Here is a 20,888-nt window from a genome sequence, read left to right as displayed (position 1 = left end):
GTAAAGAGAATTCAAGAAAGGAAAACAAGGAATCATTAACACACACACCCTGCCACCCCGAAAAAAATCCTGCCTGTTTTGAAGCTAAACATCTCTGCAATCATCAGCTGATATATTAAACAAACTGCAAATAATCATTTTGCTATTTGCCTCATTAAATCTCTCTGCCCACAGAAAATGCCAACACACACACACACACACACACACACTTACATGTAAGAGAGAAAAGAAGACACAAAAAGGATGTTTAGAGGGAAATTAGGTATTTGGATTCAAACTGATTCTGTAGGTGTCCTAAAATCTTCCCCCATCAACTGAACTGCTAGGGGTTGAAACCAATTTCATTACACACCATGAGAATGAGTCTGCTTTCTTCTTCTTCTTCTTCTTCTTCTTCTTCTTCTTCTTCTTCTTCTTCTTCTTCTTCTTCTTCTTCTTCTTCCACCACTAGAATCTGAGCCTAGAATCTGAGTCTGCAAGCAACTTCCAGTAATGCAATGCATTTTCTGTACATTGTTTTCACTGATATATGCATTTCTGTGCTCACTTTCCCTGAATAAATGATTTTTTCCCCTGTACAAATTATTTGATTGTTTTATGAAGTGTAAACTAAGTGCTTTTGCACTGAGACGTCAATCAAATTTCTCCCTCCTACCAAAACAAACAGTGTGACCTGGCATAAGGCAGTCTTTCCATCTGCTGCCTGCATTCCAACTCCAGGTTTTCTTGATATGCACTTTAAAACACACTCACCAAAAACTACCCTGTATTTCAGTCAGGTATTTTTATAGTATCATACAATGTTGTTAAAAACAAGCCCCCCATCAAAGAAATGAGTTACAGAAGCACAATAAGAAAACAGCAGAGAGCGGCCATCAAAGCAATGCCACCTGCAGGGCAACAAAGCAGCGCAGCCCAGAAGGCACGAGAAAGGATGAATAGATTTGCCACTTTCTGCCCCTTTACTCTCCTCATCTGTTCACTCTGTTCCACTCCAGTTTAATGGGGATAATTTCTTTTAAAATTCTGGAACTGGAATCTGCACTCCAGTTCAGGGCTTTTGGGGTGAGGGATGGGGGGGATAGAGGGTATGTGTACCCTGGCTCTGCTCCCAGTTGCCCTCTAGGAGCTGGGAGGATACCTGTCTGCTGCAGGTAAGCTTCCTGTGCTTTCAGGGGGAGGATGTTCCCACACAATGCAGAACCCCAATTCTACCTTGCATGGGAATCAGAGGAGGCTTCTTTCTGCAGACAACCATCCTCCATCCATAAGACCAGACCATGTCATTATCGAGGAGGCAGGAGGTTTAGTTGTTTGAAGACTATCCCTGCCTCCGTGTCTGGCCTTGACTGGATGGATACTGGAATCAACAGGGAAAACCCACATGACCTGAAGGTGTTGCTGTGTAATGCCAGGTCAATGATGAATAAAACCACTGCCATCCATGACCTGATTGTGGATGGAGGATTTGACCTGGCATGTGTGACAGAGACCTGGTTGGAGGAAGCAGATGGGCCTGTCCTTGCCGCTGCTTGCCCACCAGGTTTCTCTTATGCACAGCAACCCAGGTCATGTGGGCGGGGAGGGGGGGTTGCAGTGATTTTTAGGAAGTCACTAGCTTGCACCAGGCGTCCTACTGGGAAGATCCAGTTTTCTGAGTGCATGTTCTGGAAGTTGGGCAATAAGCCGGGAAGGGCTGGGCGATGGGCTCTGCGGGGTGGTGAATGCTTCCCTCTGTGAGGGACCATTCCCAGATCCGCTGAAAGAGGCGGTCATTAAACCGCTTCTTAAAAACCCATCTTTAGACCCGGCCAGTATGGCCAACTATCGCCCAGTCTCAAATCTTCCATTCTTGGCCAAGGTGATTGAGCGCGTGGTTGCTGAACAACTCCAGGCACGCCTGGAGGATGCAGACCATTTGGATCCCTTCCAATCGGGATTCAGGCCTCATCATGGGACTGAAACTGCCTTGGTCGCGCTGGTTGATGATCTCCGGCGAGCTAGGGACAAAGGTGAGAGTTGTTTCCTAGTTCTGCTGGATCTCTCAGCGGCCTTTGATACAATCGACCATAACATCCTTCTGGCCTGTCTAGAGGGGCTGGGAGCTGGGGACACTGTTATACAGTGGTTTCGCTCCTTCCTCCTGGGCTGTGTTCAGAAAGTGGTGGCGGGGGATGAATGTTCAGATCCCTGGCCCCTCACTTGTGGGGTGCCTCAGGGTTCCGTCCTCTCCCCCATGCTTTTTAACATCTATATGAAGCCGCTGGGAGAGATCATCAGGGGTGTCCATCAATATGCAGATGATACCCAGCTCTACCTCTCTTTTAAATCAGAACCAGTGAAGGCAGTGAAGGTCCTGTGTGAGTGCCTGGAGGTGGTTGGAGGATGGATGGCGGCTAATGGATTGAAGTTGAATCCTGACAAGACAGAAGTACTGTTTTTGGGGGACAGGGGGCGGGCTGGTGTGGAGGATACCCTGGTCCTGAATAGGGTAACTGTGCCCCTGAAGGACCAGGTGCGCAGCCTGGGAGTCATTTTGGACTCACAGCTGTCCATGGAGGCGCAGGTCAATTCTGTATCCAGGGCAACTGTCTACCAACTCCACCTGATACGCAGGCTGAGACCCTATCTGCCCGCAGACTGTCTCGCCAGAGTGGTGCATGCTCTAGTTATCTCCCACTTGGAGTACTGCAATGCGCTCTACGTGGGGCTACCTTTGAAGGTGACTCGGAAACTACAACTAATCCAGAATGCGGCAGCTAGACTGGTGACTGGGGGCGGCCGCTGAGACCACATAACACTGGTCTTGAAAGACCTACATTGGCTCCCAGTACATTTCCAAGCACAATTCAAAGTGCTGGTGTTGACCTTTAAAGCCCTAAACGGCCTCGGCCCAGTATACCTGAAGGAGCGTCTCCACCCCCATCATTCTGCCTGGATGCTGAGGTCTAACACCGAGGGCCTTCTGGCGGTTCCCTCATTGCAAGAAGCAAAGCTACAGGGAACCAGGCAGAGGGCCTTCTCGGTAGTGGCGCCCGCTCTGTGGAACGCCCTCCCATCAGATGTCAAAGCGATAAATAACTACCTGACATTCAGAAGACATCTTAAGGCAGCCCTGTTCAGGGAAGTTTTTAATGTGTGATATTTTTTGTTTCTATTGAAGCCGCCCAGAGTGGCTGGGGAAACCCAGCCAGATGGACGGGGTACAAATAATAAATTATTATTATTATTATCCATCTCAAGGAGGATGGGACAGCTTGTGCACACGTTTGTTCTCCCTTTCGCCAAAATACGAAGTCTAAACAGGGCTTACAACAGCACATGTGTGAATTGATAAAACTGTGAAAAAGGCAGTCTTGTTGCAATTGTTTGAATGGTTGCAGCAAGATTCTTTTTGTATGTAGTTTCATCGATACACACGAAAAGATGGACCAAAAGAATGGATCAAAGGAATCTCTGCACACCAGTTAATACAATTGCTGAAAGGTTGGTGGGTTGGGGGTTTTTTTATAGCAGTGCACATACATTTTGGCAATGTTGGGATGAGGCTAGGTGTTCACATTAACTGAAAGCTGTGGCCAGATGGACACATCTTGTGCTCTGTAGAAAATTTAAGAACAATGACAATAGAAGAATTACAAAAATTCTATCACATGAATTCAATTTTGAGAAAAAAGTATCCATTAACATGAAGCTCCTTATTCCTACTGCTCTTTAGCTTTCAGTGCATCGTGGAAGCAGCCCTAGTCTTGAGCAGATAAACACCTATTTACCTTGCAGCCATGACTCTTAAGATTATGTGCCAGGCAAAGAACCCCACTGAGAAAGAGCCTGACCTAAAGGCAGTACATGCCTAACTTTCCCCGGCAAGAGTACCCAAAGAACGGGGTCTCTAGATGATCTCAGAGTGTATAAGAAGATTTATGTGGAAGCAAGTGCTTCATGGTAGGATTTTTCATATCATCACTACTAAACCAAAGCATTTTTACAGCTCTTGGATGCACTTAATATATACACTGCTTCCAAGCAAGAGTGAATTGTTGCATCAAAGCTATTGGGGCCCAGAAGCCATGCTTTCCCACTGTGCAAACAAAACTTGGGTTTGCATATTCTCTTCTCTTCTCTTCCTCTTCTGTGCATCAGAGGAAAATATCAGAAGCTTCCATTTCTGATTTTAATCAAGCTGCAGTTCCCCACTACACCTGAACTCAGGAAGCTGTGGTTTGTTTAAACTCTGGTTTGTAATCAAGCCAGGATCTGAAACTCCTACCAGCCCTAGCCAACCCAGCACTAGGCAACTCAGCAGTCTAAAAGATCTGGACAGCATCATGTTGTAAAGGACATTCAAAGAGGCAGAGGGCACACTCATGGGCGTAGTCAGGAGAGGCAGCTGCCCCCCAAGTCAAGTAAATAAATAAAAATACTTAACTAACTGACAAATTGCATTGCCAATAACTTGCTTCTGGCCCCCCTGACAAAAAGCCTGCCCCCCCCCAATAAATCCTGGCTATGCCCATGCATACATTTCCCCTGATGCAGCTAAGCCTAGGATTTTCTTACATTGAGCCACATACATGGAGCTAAAAGTGCGAGCAGGATGCAAGCTGGACTGGCTTCCTGTCAAGACAGTGAATTTCATCACACCTGGACTCTAGATTTGAAGTTAAAGCCCACTTTGCTTTCTGTGTTTTTAAGCGTCATTTAATGGCTTTGGCTGGATTGATTGTGTTTAAACATTTCTAAACTGTATTCTAAACTGTATTGAAAATGTATTTGTGGGTTTAAAAGTGAGGGAGTCGTTTTTTGGGAGGTGAATTCCATTATGTATTATGGCACAACTTAATGCACTAAGGGCAGCATTTTTTGTATCGTGCAATTATAATTTCATGTGACAATGGGGCCTCTATTTGGTAATATGCCCTGCAACAAAGGGACTTAATTGCATTTGACCATAGTCTAAGTTGTGTGTGGTTTTTTGTGTGGTTTTTTAAAAAGCTTACATCTTATAGATGGCATGGTCATGATTCCTGTCTGCAGTGTTATATTCCATGCAGATGATGTTTTCTTGCTAATTAGCAGGCTCTGGGTTTTTCCCCCTCCCCCTTCTGGTCATCATGGATTTTAATGAAATCAGTTCAGAGGGAAATCAAAGCTTCTTCTGCACCCTTGCCTTACTAACTCGAAAACTACCACCACCCTCTATTATTTCTTCTTCTTCTTCTTCTTCTTCTTCTTCTTCTTCTTCTTCTTCTTCTTCTTCTTCTTCTTCTTCTAAAAGTGTTAGAAATGCCCGATTTTTGCTGCCTTAAGAACCTGTTCATCCATCTATACAGCTGGGCACATGCAAATTGCACTGTGAAATGTACCTGCATATTCAAGTTTGTGCTAACAGAACCAGCTTTATTTCCACCCATGGAAACCTCTCGCCTCCCTTTGATTCTAAAAGCAATGGTACAGTCCACCACCTCAACTCCCCTCCCCAAGAGAATTCTGCAGTTGGGAAAACTGGTTGAATTTGATTAAACTTTTGGATTTCCTCCAATATTTTCAGCCATCCCATCTGCAGAAAAACACTCTACCGGCACTTGGCACATTGATAGCATTAACCGCCTCCTAAATCAGCAGCAACTCTTGCCTAATAATTTGGCATTTGCACGCTGCTTTGTAAATTGTAAAATCCTCGCGTCCTCTGGTGGAAGGAGGGATCTTTCCCTCAACAAAAAAAAAATGGAGGCATAATCTGTAAACGTTTTGGAGAAAGAAAACATCTTCCTGTAAAAATGCCTCTCTGCCATGTTTAATGAAATGGAGGGGGGGAGAGAAGTGTAAGAATAATAAAGGCAGAAATGAGATACAAACTTAATTTTCCACCTCATTCAGGGAAGGAGTATATTGCACAACGAGACTCTCTGGCTACAGAAGCTGCACTAAGCAAACAGGAGCTCTTCTGATGTTGATGGCTGTTGGAACAGCCTAAGAGAGGCCAGAGCACAGCAAGCAACCCACCAAAGCACCCACCAAACAAAAACAAATGGTGCCATTTTGTGCATGTATTTCTTTACTGCACAGCAAAGTCAGCAGGTGGAGTCCAAAAGCAGCTCCAACATCTGCTATCAGGGGGAAGTTTACTTCACATGTTATAAAATTCTTTCCAGGAAGGCATTTCCATGTCAGAATGCACATTCAACCTGCATGTTAAGTCATCTCCATGTATGAATATTGTGTATGAAGGGTTGTTGTTGTTGTTTTACTCTAAGTGGTGTGTGTGTGTTTGTGCACGTGCGTGCGGCAGTCATTTCGGCAAAGGGAGAGGCAGGTTTGTGACCAACCACCAGAGGGCATACAGTGGTGCCTTGAGTTACAATCGCCTCAGATTACAAACGCTTCAGGTTACAAACTCAGCTAACCTGGAAGAGTTACCTCGAGTTGAGAATTTTGCCCCAGGATGAGAACGGAAATCGTGTGCTGGCAGCACATCGGCAGCAGCAAGAGGCCCCATTAGTGAAAGCACACCTCTAGCTAAAAACAGTTTCAGGTTAAGAACAGACCTCCGGAAAGAATTAAGTTCATAACTAGGGGTACCACTGTATTAATTCCTGCAGCAGAGTGCCTTTCACATAGGTTTTTGGCAATGTGATGGAAAAAGCAGCGGAAACAGCTCCAAAAGCTTAAAATCACTATTTTGGGAGAGGTTTCCCCCCAAAAGATCAACAATGTTGGGGTCAGGAATTTTACTTTTTGAAATATGACTGTTAAAGTGGCCTTTGAGGATAATTTATGTTATAATTCTAGCGGTATCCTCAGACCACATAGACATTAACAGATTAAAATATAGTTAAGTTGGTCATTTTCCCAATTCAGATCCAAGCTTCTATGGGAGAAACAATATAAAAACACAGTATTTCATAAGAAACAACATGGCACAAGGCTAGCACCTTGTGCACACTGGTTCTAAACTAGGGATGAGAGAACACTGGATGGAGAGTGTATACAGAGCGTGTACTGTGGTATATGTTTGATAGACAGGCTACATGTGAAAATATGTAGAAACTGTAAAAGAAAGTATGAAATGATATTGTTGGGAGAGGATCTGCTTACTCAGTGTGTATTAAGAATCTGTCGATAATGTCTGTGCAGGAAAAGCTCAGTCTTGAGCTAGGCTGAGAGAGAGGAGGCATCCAGCTCACATAATGCAGGCATGCGTTCCCTCTGCAAATATGACCCTCCAAGTGTCCCTATTTTCTAGGGATGTCCCTGATTTAGAGAAGCCATCCCAATTTCTGATTTGATCCTGGAATATCCCGCTTTTCCTTAGGACGTCCCTATTTTCATTGGAAAAATGTTGGAGGGCAAGGAGTAATGTGAAACCTCCTCCCCCAATTTTTTTAAATTAATGTTTCATTATGTTTTTATATATGTTGGAAGCTGGCCAGAGTGGCTGGAGCAACCCAGTAAGGGTGATAATAGTAAAATTATCATTATGGAATGGGATGTCCCTATTTTCATCAGAGAAATATTGGAGGATATGCTTATTTTGATGCATTTATATAAAGATAAAGGGACCCCTGACCATTAGGTCCAGTCGTGACCGACTCTGGGGTTGCGGTGCTCAAGCTACTTGGCGATTCATGAGTCACCAAGCTACTGCAACCTCTTCTTCCTTTGCAATTCTCAGGGGGGTGGGGAAAAGGGACAGATCTACAAGGCAAACTACTTTACACAAAACTTTTCACGAATCAGCCATAGCTTGGCTGGAGAACAAACATTTTGCACCTAGTAAGGTGCAAAGTAAAGGAACCCTGACCATTAGGTCCAGTTGTGGCCGACTCTGGGGTTGAGGCACTCACCTCGCTTTATTAGCCAAGGGAGCCGGTGTACAGCTTCCAAGTGATGTGGCCAGCATGACTAAGCCGCTTCTGGCGAACCAGAGCAGCGCACGGAAACAGCGTTTACCTTCCCGCCGGAGCCTTACCTATTTATCTACTTGCACTCTGATGTGCTTTTGAACTGCTAGGTTGGCAGGAGCAGGGACCGAGCAACGGGAGCTCACCCCATCGTGGGGATTCGAACTGCCGAGCTTCCGATCGGCAAGTCCTAGGCTCTGTGCTTTAACCCACAGTGCCACCCACGTCCCATGCATTTATATAAGGCTGTGTAATTTATAGGCTTGTGAACTCTACTTCTGTAGGTTCCCCAGTAACCAGTTTTATGACCAAGTAAAGTTGTGTTAAATATCACTATGATGTGGTTATTGAAGAAACCCACCACATTACACAGCCTAACATCAGCTGATTTACGTACAGCAGCAAGTTTTAAGTGAAAACTCCTAATTGCCTCTTCCCATATTTCCACTACTACCGTTAGTCCAAGCATCAGTTTATATCACAAAGAAACTATACAGGAACAAAACGACATTCTAGAGCGGGGGGCTGGGGGCTGGATTGAGTGGGGAGGACAGACCAATTCTGTACTCCTTACAGTTTTTGCATTTATTCATACCCTCTCTGACTTCATACTGAATAAAGAGAAGCCACACTAAGCATGAAATTAATCAAATAAAGAGTAGGCTGCAGGCTCTGCTGTAGAAGTCTCTACAGAGTCATCTCCCCTGTTGCGATCTCAGATTATATTTGCTCCTTGCACATTAGGCAATGCAGTCTTTTCATCCTTATGCTGCCGCTGCTGTCCTGCTTTACCTCTATGCAGACCCTCTTCACCCACTAGCCCATTCTGCAGCCATTATTGATTTTGATGCAACAGAGCCTCATGGCAAATGCAGGTTTATTAAGAGCTTTATGGGGAGAATTTGATGGGAATGCTGAAGAAAAGGAGTCAGGTCTTTGAGCTGCTAAAGCACAATTCTTACCAAAGCTAAGTGAAGAGGATGTCTTCTGTTATGCAAAAGAAGATTTGTGGTGCATAGGAAAAATGAACTCCAGAAGAATCATCATAATCTGTATCAATAAATTAAAGGCAGAAGCACATTTGCAAGTTTTTATCTGTTTTTAGCTTATTACTATTTTAACTTTCTAAAAGTCTTACGTTCTTCTTGTTAATTCTTCTTATTGATAATTCTATTGATTTTTTTTTAGTAAAACCACTTTGAGGTTATGGGTTGTTGTTTTTTGTTTTTTTACAATACAATGAAGCAGTGCATACGTTTTATTAAATAAAACTCCCTGTTTATATTTTAATACTGCAAGAACAGCAGAGCTGCCTTATAAATGTTGCCTCTGACTCAGGATGCAGCTTCTGACTATGGGGTAAGGTGAAGTGCTACCCCCTCACAGCCCCTCTCCCTGTCCTGCCAGGGTACTTGAACTCGGGTTTCTTTTTCTGCCAAACTCTTTAATGCACAAATCTGAGTGATCCATAAGCAAGTCAAGGGTTAAAGGCACAGCAGGGAACTGCATGGCTAAGCACGAGCTGAGGCGCTGATCCAAGAACCTAATGCCTCCTGCCTCTTTCTTTTGAAGGAACAGTTGGACGGAAGCCTTAACGTGGCAAATGACAGGCATTTGTGCTCTGGGTAAGTAAACAGGAGTTTCTACTAGCGAGCAGGGTCTGCTGATATTGAATGTTCATGAATCTTTTTGATAAAAGCTGCATAGATCTTGAGAACAGGGTGTAATTCCACAGTCAGCAATGAAGCTCACTGGGTAACTTTGGACCAGTGACTCACTCAGACTAACACACCTCACAAGGTGGTTGTGAGGATAAAACGGGGAGAAGAACTATGTGTGTCACCTTGAGCTCTGGGGGAAAGTTGAGATATAAATGCACTAGCAAGTAAACCAAAAGAAGATGGCCACTCATTGCCACTCTCTTCCCCCTAAGATTCTGAACTTCAGTTTTGTGAGTAGTGTCAGGGATCACTTACATGCTTAGCAACACAACATCTGGAGAGCTATAGGTTTTCCTCACCACACTTGGGTTAATGCTGCTTTCTAATATATACACAGAAGCATACATAGCTCATTGAGGAGGGAGTCACACAGATATTAGCTAATTGCTAATACCTGTCAGGCAACATGAGAGCAATGCCTATTGTTATAAAACGATAAAACTCTAAATTACGAAACTACATCAAGAATCTGAAAGCAACATTAAGAAATGCATGCGGTCATGAGTGAGTGTGTACAGGTCAAAAACAGAGAACATAGACGTATTTTCTCTGGCTCCTTCAACCTTGCTGAACAATGGAACTGGATGTTTATCAGCAAAAGACAATAGACAATACTCAGTTTCCACCAGGGTGGAATTTTCTGAATGATTTTCAAATGCAAGTGTTGAATCACCAAGTACTTCTCTGCATTGCCCCCCCCCCCCGTCACCATTGCATTCAGCACAAAGACACAACTTACAATATGAGGGTCTTCATTCTGAATCCTCAGATGCAGCATCCTTACACAGAAAGAGTCCTTGGGCAGCAAACTCCTCAGGAGAACATGAGGAACCTTCTCCAAAGAAGCTTAAACCCTGCTGCCTAGAAGTAGCCTAAGGCTACTGGAAAAGGTGTGGTTCAGGTGCCACACTAAGTGGGTCTGGCAAACAATCATCACTAATCTTGCTAATTTAGAGCTCTACTAGTTGTTCCATGACCCTGCTTGGGGCAATCTGTTCTTCCTACCTACTGGTAGAGGAAGAGGGGGACGGGGGGGGGGGAGCACATTGCCCCTGGCAGTGCGATCCCGGTAGGGTGCCATTGTGGCTGGCCCCTGCAGGCAGCACGCCATGCCCCCAGGATGTGCACCACACCCCTGTGAGCAGTGTGCCACGCTCTCAGGACATGCGCCAGCCCCGCCCCCGCCTGCTCTCCGCCCCCGGTGCCGGAGCATGAATCTCCACCACTGTTCCTACCCCCACTGAATGACACTTGTCCAAGGTCCTGCCCGTCCCTGAGATTAATTTTCCATTTGCTGCAACATCATCTCAGTGGAAAATGTCACCATGGATCAGGGCAGTCTGACACTATATTTATTTGACGCAACACGAACACATGTTGATGCACGTATATACCCCAAAAACTGCTTAGATAGGTTTTCCTTTGTTTACAATCCAGTGGCATATAAAATTATATATATATATATATATATATATATATATATATATATATATATATATGCAAACATTTCCTTTCTCTGGTTATAAGATTATTGGGGGGGGGCATAACTGGAATGGGAGAGTCCCTGCCCTCATTAAGAAACACCAGTCTGGCTTCATATCACATGCAGACATATCCAGGACTGAACTCAGTGGGACCCCACTATAGCATTAATGCAAATTGGGGTGAGCTGCATTCTGAGTAATGTTCCCAGCTGGCAAGTGAGCTGGTAGCCCTTACTATCTGATGCTCAATTTGGTACATGCATACACACACACACACACACACACACACACACACACTACACACACACACACACAGTGGTACCCCGCGTTATAAACCCTCCAGGTTACAAACTCCACTAACCTGGAAGTAGTCACCTTGGGTTGCGAACTTCGCCCCAGAATTAGAATGGAAATTGTGCGCCGGCGACACAGCAGCAGCAGGAGGCCCCATTAGTGAAAGCGCACCTCAGGTTAAGAACGGTTTCGGATTAAGAACAGATCTCTGGAGCGAATCCTTAACCTGAGGTTCCACTGTGTGCATGTGTGTGTCTCCCTGGAGGTAATGCGGGACTATTGGGTCTTTGGTCCCTGCTTTCTGGGCTGCAGTTTTTAGGTAAATAGGCACTGTTATTCGTAACTTAGTCCAGCCAGATCTGGCTCTGTGCCCTGCTCCCTACATTTAAAATCAATGACGCCTCAATAACCTTTGTACTTTACCTTGTGGTGGCAGCCTGACCTGATAGAGCCCAAGGATAGAAAGATGGTTCGAATTTCCAAATAAATAATGAGCTTTAAAAGGTTGCGAAGGTGGTTGTTATGGAAAAGCTTACACATCCTGTGGGGTACTGCAGAGCCTGGGGATTAGGCAGGTGTTTGGGTGGTATCTCTATGACCTATCTCAATAATTGTCCGCATCTCAATATAGTCTCAGAATAAGCACTGATTCATCTGGTATAAGCTTCAACCAGAATTTTCCGGATTTGTTTTCCTCATCCATGGTTTGTCTATATTTCCCCCTTACAATTAGATCTTAGTGCACTTTCATTAAAAAATAAATACCGTATTTTTCACCCTATAGGACGCACCGTCCCATAAGGCACACCTAGTTTTTTGGGGGGGAAATAAAGGGGAAAAAATTATTTTCCCCCCAGGCGCGGGGCTGGGGCGGGGGAGGCCCGCCGGAGCTTCCCCTGACCCCAGCCCCCAAACAGGCAGCTCTCTGCAAGCCGTGGGAGCCCAGGGCTGGCTCCCGCCGCTTGCAGAGAGGTCCGTGAAGCCTGGACGTGCTGAGCTCAGTGCGCCCAGGCTTCCGCATGCAGGCACCTCTCCGCAAGCGGCGGGAGCGCTCCCCCCGCTTGCGGAGAGGTGCACGAAGCCTGGAGAGCGAGAGGGGTCTGTGCGCACCAACCCCTCTCGCTCTCCAGGCTTCAGCGAAAGCCTGCATTCGCCCCATAGGACGCACACACATTTCCCCTTCATTTTTTGAGGGGAAAAAGTGCGTCCTATAGGGCGAAAATACGGTAAATGTGCCTTATATTCAGTACTTCAAAGTCTATATCTATGCTATTTTTTCAACGTATACTTAACAAGTCTATGATGTGCATTTTTGGTTTCGCTTAAACCCCCCCTTTCTCTTTCCTTTCTTTTTTAAACAAAAAAATATCTCAGCATTTGAAATGCACGTGCCTCAGGCTTGCTGGGATCTCCAAGTTGTTTTGATTTTAGAACATAGAGCATATCAAAATATAAAATAAACTCTCAGATGCAAAATATCCTTCATTTGTGGCTGTGGGATAAATCAGCCTAATATAACCAACATGTTGAAGACTAATTAATGCATGAGGGGTTTAAGACCATAGAGTGAGCTGTCCAGCCAGCTTAGCTTGGTCATTCCCCCTCACCTTGGAAGGAAGGGCTACCAAACCCTTTGTTCTCTCACTTCCACCATGTGAACCCTACTACTAAGTAAATCATTTTTAACCTACCTAACGTGTGGTCTCTTCCTATGCTAAGGGAAGTGGGGAGCTTTGAAAGCAATTAAAGAGAGGATATTTTAAAAGTCTAACCACTGTTATTGCCACACTTTACTTAGCTGCATGTTTGGTGATTTTAAATCACTGCTGGGTTCTCACCCCAAACATGACTTGTCCCAAACTTGGATCTTGGCATCTAGGGGATTCCTTTTATTTCGCCATATCTATTTTTCCTTTTAGTAAATTAACCAACAGTAACATGGGAACAATAAAAGTAGCTGACCTGCCATGCAGGGTGATTGCAGGGGTTGCTGACATAATATTTATATGAAACATTTCTAGCACTTGAAATTTGCTACATAAGCCATAAATACTGTATTATCCATATTGTATTTTTCCCAGGGGCACAAAGTGTTCCACAGACATTATCTTAGGCATTGTTGCAAGAACCTTAGGCTGCAAATGCAAAATATGAACCAATCTATATCGGCATTTCATTATTAATTTGATTTCTTATCTGTTCTCCACCATAAGGTCCTAGGGCAGGTTACAGCAATTTAAAAATATAATATTAAAATAAGTTTTTAATATGAGAACAAAAGTGCGCTCATTCTGCCAATCAGCTGCCATTTTATGTCCCCTGTTATGGCAGTGCTTTAAGAACTTGTCACGCCTTCCATCTGCAACAGATTGTATGAGAGGCTGAAGAAAATTAACATTACAACAATCAAATCTCTTTGCTAATCTTGAGAGCCTTTCAAAAGAAACAGAGCGCAAGTCTTAGACCGGTGGATGCTCTGCACCACACTCCAATGGAGGAAGAGGCTTTCTACTGAGTCAGACCACTACTCCATTCAGTTTGGTGTTGTCTGCACTAACTGGCAGGATTTCAATGCAGGAGACAAACCCAGCCCTACCTGCCGATGCAAGTTGTGGACCGAACCTGTGGCCTTCAGCATGTGAAGCAGATGCTTTACCGCTAAGCTTCCCCCTCAGATGTCCAAAATGACTTTATTTGCCAAGCCCTTAACAAAACATCAGGTGTCATTAGAGGCAAGCCACAGGGGTTGCTACAATCAGATTGGCCAACCTTGAAACTACACACCCTGATCATGTGGCCTCAAATTATTTAAGCTGCTGATGTGATTGGCAAAGAAAGGTTTCTACCCTTTTGCCCTCATTCCCAAGCATCATAGTCTGTTTAAGAATACACTTTTGTATGGCAGAGACAGAACAGTTTCCAAACAAGGAGGGAGGGAAGGGAGAGGGCTCTCACAGCAGGGATTTGGGCAAGAAAAAGAGGTGGTGATCAGAAGCCAAATTGCTGTGATTCACCCAAACAAGTAAGAGAGAGGGGGGGAGGGAGGGAAGGAGTGAAGCTCCGAATGACCAGAATTGGAATAAACCTGCAATATGTCCACTTCTGTGCCAGGTTCCTGGGTAACTTCTATCCATCAGCATTACAACAGTCTTATAGCTCACTGGAGCTATAGCCACAGTACGTTAGTGGCATCTTCAATGAAGAGAAAGTGCAAAATACATACTCTTTTCAGTCCACAGTGAAGAATGCATCATAAGGCAGGGAGGGAGGGATCGAAGGAGAAAATAAGGGCCGTTACGATCTAGTATATCGGGTCCTCCCTTAAAAAGGGCATGTATTGTGGTGAGACCCGCCCACCTCTCCCTACTTTTAGGGTTTTGCGCTTGACCTTGCTATGCCGTTGTGTGTCGTCTGTCATTGGGGCACGGCAGGAATCTTCCCCACTTGGCTGACTGGCTGTGCCATTTGGGTTTTGCCTGCCGCGTAGCAAATCATCACAACTTGTAAGGTTGCGGATAGGCTCTCATTCAGGTAATAGGGATGGGAGAACGCTCTCGTCATCCCTATGTGAAGGGTATTCCGTTAAAGGAATCCAGGGATTCGATGGTTTGGTCAACCCCTGAGAGGGGGTGGTGCCTGTGCCTGAGTCCAGGGGGACATTTGGGTGGTGGAGTTAGCCCATGTCCGACTTTCCGCTTATCCAGGTGTTCACCCTTGGCTGACCTATGCTGGAACCCTGGGTCAGTGCTACCTGCAAGGCAGGGAGCTAGTCAAACCAGAGCCTATGAAACCAGTCACTTTCTGTAATCAATAAAGTTGTGGCCTAAATTCTGCCAAAAACCAAACCAAAAATTTGAGTCAAGTGTCGATTTATTTAGGGGGGAGATTTCTGGGTCTGAACACGCAACTAGAGTTTTTCTCAAGTATCTCTTATACAACTATCCGAGCAAAAGTGGAAGAGAAAAACTACCCAAGCCTTCACCAGGGAAACGGGGTTAAAGTAGGTCACTATGCAGTCCCCATTCAATGAGAAGACCCTGCTTTGGAAAAACAACAACTTAACTACAGGAAAAAGGCATCTCAGCCATGTACTTGAGTGCTTTTATTGAAGAAACAGGTTTAATTGGAACCAGAGTTCATTGGGACACAATTCTGGGAGAGTGCATCTAGGGTTACAGCCTCTGCTGGAAAAACAAGGAAGAAAACATGATTAGGGCTGGCCCTGCCACATACAAGGGTGCAATCACACAGAAGATTTTGGGATGGCATTACAGGGCAGGAAATGACCCACTATTTATATTTTTAAACCCCATTTGGCTTCCCCGTCTCAGAATGCCTCTTATTTATAAAGTTTCCATACAAATATTTGCATCCCAGCTGTAAACCTCTGCACCAAAAGCGGCATATACTGGTAAGTAGATTTCACTAACTGCCATTAACCCGCATTTGCAAAGGCACCCTATGCTCAAATGTTGGGATTAAGCAGTGTGCAACTAACATGGAGGACGGGGGAGGGGGAGAGATTACACTACCCCAAAAATGCGTTTTCCTCAAAAATTCAGCCGGCTGCCACCAGCAATGAGGTTCCCACCAGGTACCAGGCAAGCCTGTCTTTCTCACATTCCCCAAACTTATCCCTATAGCTCGAGAATCTTCAAAATTTCTGATAGCTGAGGCACACCCTTTTGTCTGAATCAAAACAGAAGACATAGTTCACTCCCAAAAGTGTGTAAGAGAGTAAGAATGAGCATAGCAGGAGTCCACCAAGCAGCCTACTCTGATTGTGTGATCTGATCTCACACATACACACACACCCCGAAGGAAAGCAGAGCAGAAACAGTTATGCAGACAGGTATAAAACAGGCAGCCTGCTCTGAAGATGGGAACCTTGGACTTAAGAACATAACAGCTGGATGGATTGTTCTGGTGGCCCATCTAGTTTAGCATCTTGTTCTCACTGTTGTTGACCAAATGCCTGTGGGAAACCCTCAAGCAATACCACGTAGAAGAGCCGGCTCCCTTTCTGTGGGTTTCCAGCAACTAATATTCAGAAGCCTTGCTGCTTTCAACTGTGGAGGCAGAACATAGCCATTATGGCTAGTAGCCATCAATAGTCTCTGCCCCATGAATCTGTATAGTGTTCTTTTAAAGCCATCTAGGTTGGTGGCCATCACTGCCTCCTGTGGGACTGAGTTCCACAGATTAACTATGAACTGTGTAAAGATGTATTTCCTTTTATGTTTTCCTGAATGTTCCAACATTCAACAATTCCCTTTCGTTTCTCACAGCTCAGTTTGGGAATAGTCTATCTTGTGGAAAATACGTCTGGCAAACTAACATGAAATAACAGAAAATTGTTTCCTCCCTCCCAGGAATCAAAACAAGCTCAGTCAATCAGTAAGAACACGATGCCACAAAAAGATACATAAATGATATTTTAGTATTGAAATGCATGTTGCAGATGGCACACCAGATGAGGGTCGATTCATTATTCACTCTTCTTGCAATGATGGCATCTCTCATTTTAGCTCCGCTATTTCCTCTCATTTTACTCACAAGCGAAGTTCTATGTTGTCTCCTGACTACGAACCCTGCATGAGCGAACTTTGCTAAAGTGACACCTAATGAATGATGCACACTTGGTGTGCACTCTGCAGCATTAGCCAGGATCAGCAATCCTTGCAGTAAACAAGTAAGGAGCCAGTGGCAGAGCAACATCTTGCAACCAAACAGGGCTAAATGAATACTGGCCAAGAAAAAAACAATATATATAGTATTTCATTAAAATTAATCAGGACAGAAATGATCAAAACAGGCCGCACTCATTATAATCCAAAGTATGAATAAGATGTAAAAGTCAGCATTTGTCTAACTTTCCATCTGATTTCATAAGATTATAATCATTATTGCTATTAAAAGCATGTATTAGCTGCTTCTCCAATGCTTTCAAAAATGAATTCATTGAATGCAAACACATTTCAACAGCAGGTCAAAAGAAGGAAAGACAGACAGACAGACAGACAGAAGAACAGCAGCAGCAGTAGCAAAGAACACAAACCATTCAAAAAGGAAGGCCAAGAAATGCACTTTGCACTTTGCACTCACACACACATGCACACACCCCTCTGGAGAGCCAGAAAAGGGAAAATATGCTCTGCTTAATATTCTCTCTCTCTCTCTCTCTCTCTCTCTCTCTCTCTCTCTCTCCTTATATACAGATAATTTTGATATTGCAGGACAGATATAGCTTAGCCACCGTCATAATTTCCCTTCCCATTTTTGAAACAACTCTTGTCATAATGTGAAAGACAGTTGATTTGGAGAAATGAGTTGGCTGGATGAAATTAATATGAAGTTCACCGGTGCAAAGACAAGTTAAATTTTGAGAATCCAAGTAAAGTTGCCTGTGTCATTAAAAAAAAAAGTTTGTACAAGGCCTGGAAATTTTCATGAATGGTGGTGGTGGTTGGTGGTTGGTGGTGATGATGGTGGTGGTGGTGATGACGACGACAATGGCAATAAATGAAATGGGCTTGCTATAGTATTGAACCTAAATACTGCTTCCAAACCTGCCATTTAAGAACCAGCCCATTCCCTTCAATTACAACTTCCTTATTTATATAGGTAGGTGTCACAGGTACAGCACATAACTGAGCAGTGCATCCTGACCACAAGGGTAGACGTTTTCAACACACTGCTGCAGCAATCATGGAGGCGATGGCAATCACGCCACTCAGAGAGCATACTGTCCACAAAAATGATGTGGATGGGTGGGGAAAATGGATGTTCTGTGCTGCCCTTGGGGTTCCCAGAAACTCTCAGGATATGACCTTCTTCTTATGCAAGGCCTCGCAGAGCTATTTCAGTTGGGTATACATGCTCTCCTTCCTCTTACCTTTTGAAATAATTTCAGCACATTTTTTTCTTTCTCTCCACAGTTGTGTCTGCAGACCTCTCTCCTCCCAAGGTTCACTCTCCTGGCGCCCGTCTTTGGGCAGGCAAAGAGAAGAGTGGAAGGATTTTCAGCAACTGACGTAAGAAGGCTGAAGATGACTGTAAAATAAAGGCAAGCAGGTTAGCACAAAAATGCCCGTGCTCTGCTTACATATCAAGCTTAATTAAATTAGTGGCATCTACATAAGTGCCTCCTACTGTTTTTATTCCTACATACAAATACCGGATCTGTCAACTCAAGTGCAGTTATCATGGAAGCAGCACCAGGGGGGCTGGGGAAGAGGAGAAAAGCCAAAGTAATTTGTAAAATTAAAAAATCCATTAAATAGCAAAAGGATTCCAGAATGCTATCTTGGTTTCATTCAGGAGGGAAGGTGATCTACCCACAGCACCTGGTGGTCAGAAGCAGCACTGGCTCTGACTGTGGAGGCAGAATATAGCCACCATGGCTAGCAGCCATTGATGTCCAACCCTCTTTTAAAGCCTTCACTGCCTCCTGTGAGTATGAGTTCCACAGTTTAACTATGCACTGTAAGAAGGGTCCATGGAAGAATTCTGTAAGAATTTGAACCCCTCTGTGATTCCTTGGGGTGGAATGTATCTTGACTGGGCCAGTAACCTTTGCCCATTATTCCATTGACTCCCAGTTTTATGCCTGTTCAGTGATGAAGTCATCTATTTTCTTATTGAAAGTTATTTCACAGCAAGTGCTGCTCAACAGTGGAATGGACGCTTTCAGAAGGTGACGGGCTCTCCTTCCTTAGAGGTTTTTTAAACAGAGGTTGGCTGTCCATCTGTCAGGGATATTTTAGCTGTGATTCCTGCATTGGAGGGGGGTGGATTACACGACACCTGGGGTCCCAGCTCTACAGTTTGGCGTAGCTGTCAACATTTCCCTTTTTTAAAGGGAAATTCCCTTATTCCAAATAGGATTCCTCGCAAGAAAAGGGAAAAGTTGACAGCTATGCAGTTCGCTGATTTCATTTTGCTCCTGGTCCACCTTCTTCTCATCTCTCCCTCTTTGGCATTATATTTGGGGATGCAGATTATGGCAAAGTTTGAAGAAACGTGTCACTGACAGGAGCAGCAGAAACAAGTATTTACGAAGCTCACTAGGTGATCCTGGGCTGTTCACTGTCCCTTAGTCTTCACCTTCCTCACAGAGTTGTTATGAAGATAAAAAGGGAAGGGGTAAGCCATGTACACCACCTTGAGCTCCTCAGAGCAAAAGGTGAGATATAAATGTAATAAATATTCAAAATGAGCTAAAATTTCAAAGTGAATTTTCACAATGAAATTCAAATATAATTATTTATTCAAGTACTCTTCACAATGAAATTCAAATATAACCCCAAGGCCACATGTGGCCTGCAAGGCCTTTTTTGTGGCCCCCAGCAACATTTGACACCCACCCACACACCCTGCAGCCGTCATGCTGCCTTCCCAAAGCTGGGTAAGCAAAGCGCTCAGTTGTGGGAAAGAAGCATGAGGGCTCTGACAGTGCCCTAGAGTTCTCCAGCTTACTTCCCAAAACTTAATTAGCATTATTATTATTTTTGCTTGAGGTAAAGGACAAAATGTTACCCGCCCAATACATGTTCCTAAGCTGACCTGACACATTTCCCCAAGTGGTGGACAAGCCACATTCACACCGTACATTTGATACCACCGTACATCTATGATACCACTTTAAACAATCATGGCTTTCCCCAAAGAATTCTGGGACCTATCAATTGTTACAGGTGCTGAGAGTTACTAAGAGACCCCCTGTTCCTGACCCAGAGCTACAGACTCCAGTGTGGTTTAACAGTCAATGCTTCTCTCAAGGAACTCTGGGAATAGATTTCCCTTGATCTGGAAACTATACCTCTGTTGAAGCAGCCTAGATTACTGCAATCTAATTTTTGTAGATGTTTCCACAACACAATTAGGGTCTCTTATTTGCTCCTATAATTTGGAATGGATACTATTTTTGATTGCAGTTATGTATATTTTTTAAAATAAAACAAAAAAAATCCTCACCAAAGCTTCAGTGTTCAAAGACTCCAAGCCAAAATTTCCTATCTTTCTGACATCTCTTGCTAATGGTTTGCTCCCTTTGTTTACATACGTAATCAGGTTCTCTGTGCAGGACCCTGTGATATCCCTGTTGAATTATGCAGAACTGGAGACTCATAAATAATGGTTCACTGCAGCACAAACAGTGGCGATCTGTAACGTGCCTACATAGTTCTCTGAAAGAGCTCTTGAAATTCTCTGCAAAGCTTGGAGCTTCAAGCAGCTGCTTGGCATAAGCAAAACCAAACCTGAATGAAGACAACCCTGGTTGATTTGCTCATGACCACTCAGAAAAGTAATGGGCAGAGCTGGGAAAGGAGCCCAAGATGCTTTGAGAACAACAGATAAGGTGCTGTGCAGATGCACCCTGGCATATTGCTGGTTGCCTTTAAGCAGAAGTGTTATTATTAGCAACATCATCACTTTCTACTCTTGCTGCAATAAATGGTGTGTATTTGGCTTTGCATCTACCC

The 20,888-nt window shown here is 44.2% G+C and overlaps 1 protein-coding gene across 2 annotated transcripts in view; it reads right to left on the bottom strand.

Moving 5' to 3' along the window:
- NEXMIF (neurite extension and migration factor) overlaps window positions 1-20,888 on the bottom strand; it is a 211,682-nt gene that overhangs the window by 33,540 nt on the left and 157,254 nt on the right. The window contains exon 4 of one of the 2 annotated variants that reach the window (XM_081897762.1): window positions 18,299-18,456. The exons of the other annotated variant lie outside the window; for it this stretch is intronic. The gene's annotated coding sequence lies outside the window, so the exon portion shown is untranslated. The remainder of the gene's footprint in view (window positions 1-18,298; window positions 18,457-20,888) is intronic. 2 annotated transcript variants of the gene reach the window in all.

The sequence above is a fragment of the Podarcis melisellensis genome, assembly GCF_964234715.1.
Source record: "Podarcis melisellensis genome assembly, chromosome: Z".
In the NCBI taxonomy this organism is placed as follows: domain Eukaryota; kingdom Metazoa; phylum Chordata; class Lepidosauria; order Squamata; family Lacertidae; genus Podarcis; species Podarcis melisellensis.
This window is presented reverse-complemented; position numbering and strand designations above follow the sequence as displayed.